Source organism: Myotis daubentonii, chromosome 16, assembly GCF_963259705.1.
Source record: "Myotis daubentonii chromosome 16, mMyoDau2.1, whole genome shotgun sequence".
NCBI lineage: Eukaryota > Metazoa > Chordata > Mammalia > Chiroptera > Vespertilionidae > Myotis > Myotis daubentonii.
In genome coordinates this window covers 18,133,814-18,140,462 of record NC_081855.1, presented here as the reverse complement: position 1 = coordinate 18,140,462, position 6,649 = coordinate 18,133,814, and positions in this window count along the sequence as shown.

Genomic DNA, 6,649 nt, shown 5'->3' with positions numbered 1-6,649 from the left:
TACCTCACTGATTTTTTGCAAGGATTAAATGGAAAGGCATTTTATATTTTATTCCACCAGAAAACTGAGCATAATCACTTTTTCCTTGAGAGTATTGGTGGCTCTTATCCTATATAATAAAAGGCAAATATGCAAATTGTCTTCTCAACTGGGAGTTCAACCGGGAGTTTGACCAGGGGTTGGGACCATGGTCAACCACCATGGGCCCCTACCCCCAGCCAATCCTGGCCCCATTTATTTTTTTAAATATATATTTATTGATTTCAGAGAGGAAGGGAGAGGGAGAGGGAGAGGAAGATAGAAACATCAATGATGAGAGAGAATCACTGATTGGCTGCCTCCTGCACGCCCCCAATTGGGGACCAAGCCACAACCCAGGCACGTGCCCTTGACTGGAATCAAACTTGGGACCTTTCAGTCCACAGGCTGATGCTCTATCCACTGAGCCAAACCAGCCAGGGCAATCCTGCACCCATTTAGCCCCACCCCCACCCGGATCAGAGGTGGGGCTGGCCGGACCCCACCTATGCACGAATTCGTGCACCATGCCTCTAGTATCATATAATTGATAGAATTACTCTCTACTTCCTTCTACTTATAACTCCTGGGAAGGAGATGATGGTAAAAAGTTGACACTGTTCATGGTCATCAAAATTCTCTGTTTTTCTTTATGCTGCTCAAACAATAAATGACCAAACGATTTGAATTCTTCTATAAAATAAAATTGGAAGATTTTTTCCTTTCAATTAATATTTTAAATAGAAATGGGGATAAGGGACATTGTAAGGATGACTAAAGAAGAGAGAGCGAGAGACCTCAGCAACATGGCGTGTGTGTGTGTGTGTGTGTGTGTGTGTGTGTGTGTGTGTGTGTGTGTGTGAGAGAGAGGGGGGGGGGAATAAAGATAGCAGAAGAAAATCCTATTGTCAGGAATAGCCATAACGCATTTAACAATATAAATGCCTTACAGTAAATGTCATCATCTGGGCTATTTTAGGTGATGAAATAATCCTTCAATCCATTATGCCAACATTTAGAAAACTTGTGTTGTGTGACTGCATGAGCAACAACATTCTGGGAGAGATAGCTTCTAAGTTTCGGTCATCAGAGCAGAACAGAGACCAGTACCAGTAATGTAATGTCAGAGACCAGGCAAGTAATAAGTTAGGTTGAGAAAATAATGAGGGATAGATATTAGGACAAGAGCTAATGAATTGGTGAAAGGATTAAGAAAAAAACCTCATGGACATGGACAACAAAATGGTGATAACCAGAGGGAAAGGGGGTGGGGGCAGGTAGAGGAGGGTAAACAGCATAAAATGGTGATGGAACAAGACTAGATTTGGATTGTGATGATGTATTACAGATTGTACACTTGAAACCTATGTAACTTTATTAACCTATGTAACCCCAATAAATTCAATAAAAAGAGCCAATAAATGTAAATAGAGCTTGGAACTGTAAGAAGAGACACCTCCCCCCAAATCGGGTAGTCTTTGCCCGCTATGCAGGCTAGGTGGGCTCCATTCTCATCTGGAATTTAACCTTGCCTGTCCAGGATGAAAGGAGAAATTTGAGAAGGTCTGGTGCTGCCATTCTGGCTCAGCTCTGGGACTGTGGCACCTGGGTCCTTGAGAAGTAGAGGACATCTAGCATCAGGGGTAGGAAGAGGAGTGAACATAGAAACTATGAGGTGGGAATCTCCTTGCTATCCCTACACAGAATTTCCTCTGCCTTGCCTTCCTTTCTGGTAGAAAGGAAGTCTCCCTGTCCATCCAACAGGAATTCCTGCATATATGGTTTTAATTTTATCCTCCCACACCCATCATGTTGTTTCTTCTTCAGTTATGCCTTCTGTACCCTGCATCATAAATATTCTTCTCTCTACTAGTTCTTTGCCATCCAAATATCCTCAAACCTATTCCATCCCAAAGAGAATCCCTGCCTTGAACTCTCAAACTTCTTGCTGCATTCAGGCCCCTCTTTTCTCTAAAATATCAAATGACCACCTTTTACACATCTTCCCTGACATTCATTCATTATTTGTAGTTGTAGAAATTGTTCTGTGAATTTATCAATCACACTCCATGTTCAGATATTCTGCTGACACAAAACATGTGCACTGAAAAGCAATAATCCCCAGCCAATTCCCAAACCCAAGATCAATGTTATTTATGGTTCATGTGTTGCAATTGTTTCTGAATTCACTTGTGTTTCATATGTATGTCTCGTTTTCCTCTCTCTTTTCATTTCTTGCCATGTTTATGGTGATGAAACAAGGTTGTTTGTCTCCCCAATGGATTTCACTGATTATTTCCTCACGGTGTAACATCTTCCTTTATCCTTGTACTTCCTACAGGTTGGTAGCTATATTTATAAATTTGATGAGAATTGCTAACAATTTTATGTTTCAAGATGCCTTCATATAGTCGGTTCAAAATATTTCTGCCAGAGGCACTTAATCATTGAAAATGTCTTTTTTTGTGTGCATTTAGCCACTGTAGATAACCATTTTTAGATGTATTATATATTTTTAGGGGTTGCAAACTGTTTATATAATAACTCCATCATTCCTGTGTAATTTATTAGCCTGTATATACCTAAGAAGTAAAATATTGCATAAAGATGACTTGATTAGAAGTTGGAAAGAATGTGGAACTGGAATTGGTTTAAAGTCAGGCTATTGTTGAGTCTGCAAGTATAAAGTTTAAGGGACATACCAAAGATCAGGCATAGAGGTCTGGTGGAGTGAAGCAGCTGTGGTTCCATGTTGAGTCCTTTTTCTGGTGGAAGTGTGCTTGATGTTCAGTGGTCACTGTAATGCAGAGTGAAGATTCATCAGGGCAGAGAGCCTGGAAAAACACGCTTGCTGCATAGTATTAGATTCATGGAAAGGTGTGGGTCATGCTCTATTAAAACTCAGGGGTTCACCATCTTAATGTATATAGACTACATGCTGAGCTACATTTAAGTACTTCCCTTTTGTACATATTTCCTTATCATTACACTGAGAGCAGGTTTAACTGTGGCAACCACACCTTGATGAGGAACTTGGGTTTTATTATATATTCATTAGGAAGCTCTTAGAAGGGTTTAAGCAGCTGACATGCCTCATTCTATTGGGATTGGTGATCTGCCATGGGCCCTGAGAGCCCCTAGGCCTTCCGCTGGGTATGTCAGAAATGCAAAGCCTCCGTGCTCTTTAGTTGGGGCTATTCATCAAGGTTGTTTTTGCAGTGAGCAACCCTGAGTGATGAGGTCATGCTCCTGTAGACAAAGAATGGACATGGATCTGCTACCACAAAAGTGCTGAGTCCCCCAAAGTCAGTGCTCCTCCCCTAAAATGCAGCCCACTGTATGTGCTGTCACTCACCTAGACGCACCTGCATCACACTTTTGGGACACGGGAGGGCATGAGGAACTGATATGAATATGAACTGTGGCTATTGCTTTTGGTCTGAGTAAATGCCTTGTTACTGAACTTGAAGTTTTGTGTGTTCTGCTATCATCAGCCAACAGCAACTAGACAAACCTGACTAGTTTTTAAGTTGGATAAAATCCCTCACCAGCTTTTTTCCCTTCAAAATTGGTTCTATCCTATTAACAAAAATTAAAAAGTGATAATTTTCTATGCTGGTGGAGATGCAGAGATAAGAGCCCTTTGGTACCATGCTACAGCTTTTTTGGTAAGCAATCTATATATATATAAAACCCTAAGTGACCAGTACAGCCAAACGACCAGAATGACTGGTCAGTATGATACTGACTCATTGTCATTCTACCAAATCATATGTGTAGAATATTATTTCCAAGTTATTATGGATATATTTTCCATGTTTTCTTTTCTCCTATTCCACAAGGCCTGTGTTTTTACCCTGTTACATATGTTTGTAAAATAAATAACTCTTCTAGGATTGGCTAGTCAAGAATAGGAAATAAAACAGGTTAGGATTTTGTGAGGCTGAAGGAGATGACTGGAATGACTAGAATGACTGGTCAATCAGTCACTATGACGCTCACTGACCACCAAGAGGAAGATGCTCAACGCGGGCTCCATTGGCCCTGTTCACAGGGGCCAGCTGGCCAACCTCCATGGCCCCATCCCCAGCTGACCAAACCCTCCTGACTGGCCAGCCGTGAATTGCTGGCCAGGCCGAGGGACCCCACCCATGCACCAGGCCTCTAGTTTAACAATAATATACACTGGTTGTACACTTATTAGAAAAAATTAAATTTTATACATCAAATATGTACAGATTTTACACATCAAGCATACTATAAAAACATGGTTTTCAAATATATATATATATATATATAATATCTAATATAAAATATATACAAGCATTTTAGTCTGAAATCTCAATTCTGGGAATCTGTTCTTTAACTATAAGGGTACATAAGAGTATACCTACAAAGGTGTTCATTAAAGCACTCATCATAGTTAGCACTGAATACCCATCAAGAGATGGGTAATCCTTCAAGCTGGGAAGAAAGCAGTTAGATCTCCATCTTTTGATCTGAAGATATTCTCATCATGCATTGGTGACTGTGGAAAGTAACTTCCAAGAAAATAAATGTATAGTGTGACCTCATTTTTGTGGAAGAAATGACATAAACCACATGAAACAATCCTATTAATGGAAAGGAGTAGAGAAGCAGAAATAGCATGTATTGACATTGGTTGTCTGCCTTGGGGTTGGGGTATGGATAGAAAACAAAAGGGAAATAAGGAATACATTAGCTGCTCTCTAACTGAATGGTGTCCCTCAAGAAAGGCCTTTTCTGGCCCACAATGAGAATCCCAATGCCCATTCAGCAAGCAGACTGGGTAGGCAAAGAGAAAGTGGGTACAGTCACCCAGGGGCACCAGACACAGCCACCAAGAAAAGAGATTGGCAGTCAGGATGCCTTCAGAAAATGCTATTCAGTAGTAAAACGAGGGTGCAGGTGTATATGGGGGGAATGAGGGCTAGAAAGAAAACTGGTGGATTCTCCCTGCCCCTCTCTCTCTTCCTGCACCCAGGCTCAGAGGAACAGCCAGCCTTTCTGCCACCCTCTGAGCTAATCCCAGGTTCTGGTTTGTCTGGGGTGGAGCACAATCCTGTAGTGGGCTGGCACACAGAGTCCTGCTTTATTAAGCCCTGGACTTGTCCTGGATTAGAAGTTGGCAAGAATGTGGAATTGGAATTGGTTTAAGGTCAGTCTCTTGCTGAGCCTGCAAGTAGAAGGTTTAAGGGAAATACCAAAGATCAGGCATAGAGGTCTGGGGGAGTGAAGCAGCTGTGGTTCCTGTTGAGTTCTTTTTCTGGTGGAGGCATGTTAGATGTTCAGTGGTCACAGTACTCATGCAGAGTGAAGACCCACCAGAGCAGAGAGCCTGGAATGATAGGCTTGTTGCTATAGTATTAGATTCATGGAAAGGTGTGGGTCATGCGCTATCAAAACTTAGGGGTTCGCCATCTTAACGTGTACAGAACTTTCTTCTGGCCACATCTATTACTTCCTTTTTCTATGTATTTCCTCTTCATTAGACTAAGAGTAAGTTTAACTGTGCAAATCACACCTTGGTGAGGAACTCAGATTTTATTTTATATTCATTATGAAGCTTTAGATGAGGTTAAGCAGCTAAAATACATCATTCTATTGCGATTGGCGATCTGCGATGGACTTTGAGTGCCCCTAGGTCAGTGTTTCTCAACCTTCCTAATGCCATGACCCTTTAATACAGTTCCTCATGTTGTGGTGACCCCCAAATTCATTGTCACAAACTGAACATAATTAAAGCATAGTGATTAATCACAAAAACAATATGTAATTATATATGTGTTTTCCGATGGTCTTAGGCGACCCTGTGACAGGGTCCTTCAACCCCCAAAGGGGTCGCGACCCACAGGTTGAGAACCACTGCGTTAAAGCTTCCTGGCTTGATTTGCATATTAAATATATATGTAAATTTTAGATTAGTTCAGGAGAGTATGTGCCTTTGCAATATTTTATCTTTCTATCCAGAATTGAGTAAGTCCATGCATTTATGATTAAATGGAGAAATAGAGCGTTGGAAGGCCCAAAGGGGTCGTGACCCACAGGTTGAAAACCGCTGCCCTAGGTCTTCCTGCTGGGTATGTCAGAAATACAAAGCCCTGACAGCTCATTACTATTTATCAAGGTTGTTTCAGCAGGGGGAAGCATGGAAATGAGGTAATATCCTGTAGAGAAAGAATGGACATGGACCTGCTCACCACATGAGTGGCAAGTTCCCCAAACTTACGGTTCTCTCCTATAATGCAGCCCACTGTGTGTGCTGCCACTCACCCAGACCCTCCGGCATCACACTTGTTGTAAGTGGGAGGGCATGGGGAACTGATGTGACTATGAACTGTGGCTACTGCTTTGCTCTGACTAATAATATCCCCTTTGTTACTGAACTAGAAGTTTTGTGTCTTCTGCTCCCGTTCCTCAAATAGCGAGTAGTCAAACCTTACTGGTTTTTAAGCTGGGTAAAATCCCACACCCTTCAGTGTTCTTGAAAATTACATCCAACCTACTGGCAAAAAAAAATTTTTAAATTATAGCTTTCTATGCTGGTGGAGATGCAGAGAAAAGGGCACTCTGGTATGGTACCATGCTACAGCCTTTTGGGAAGCAATTT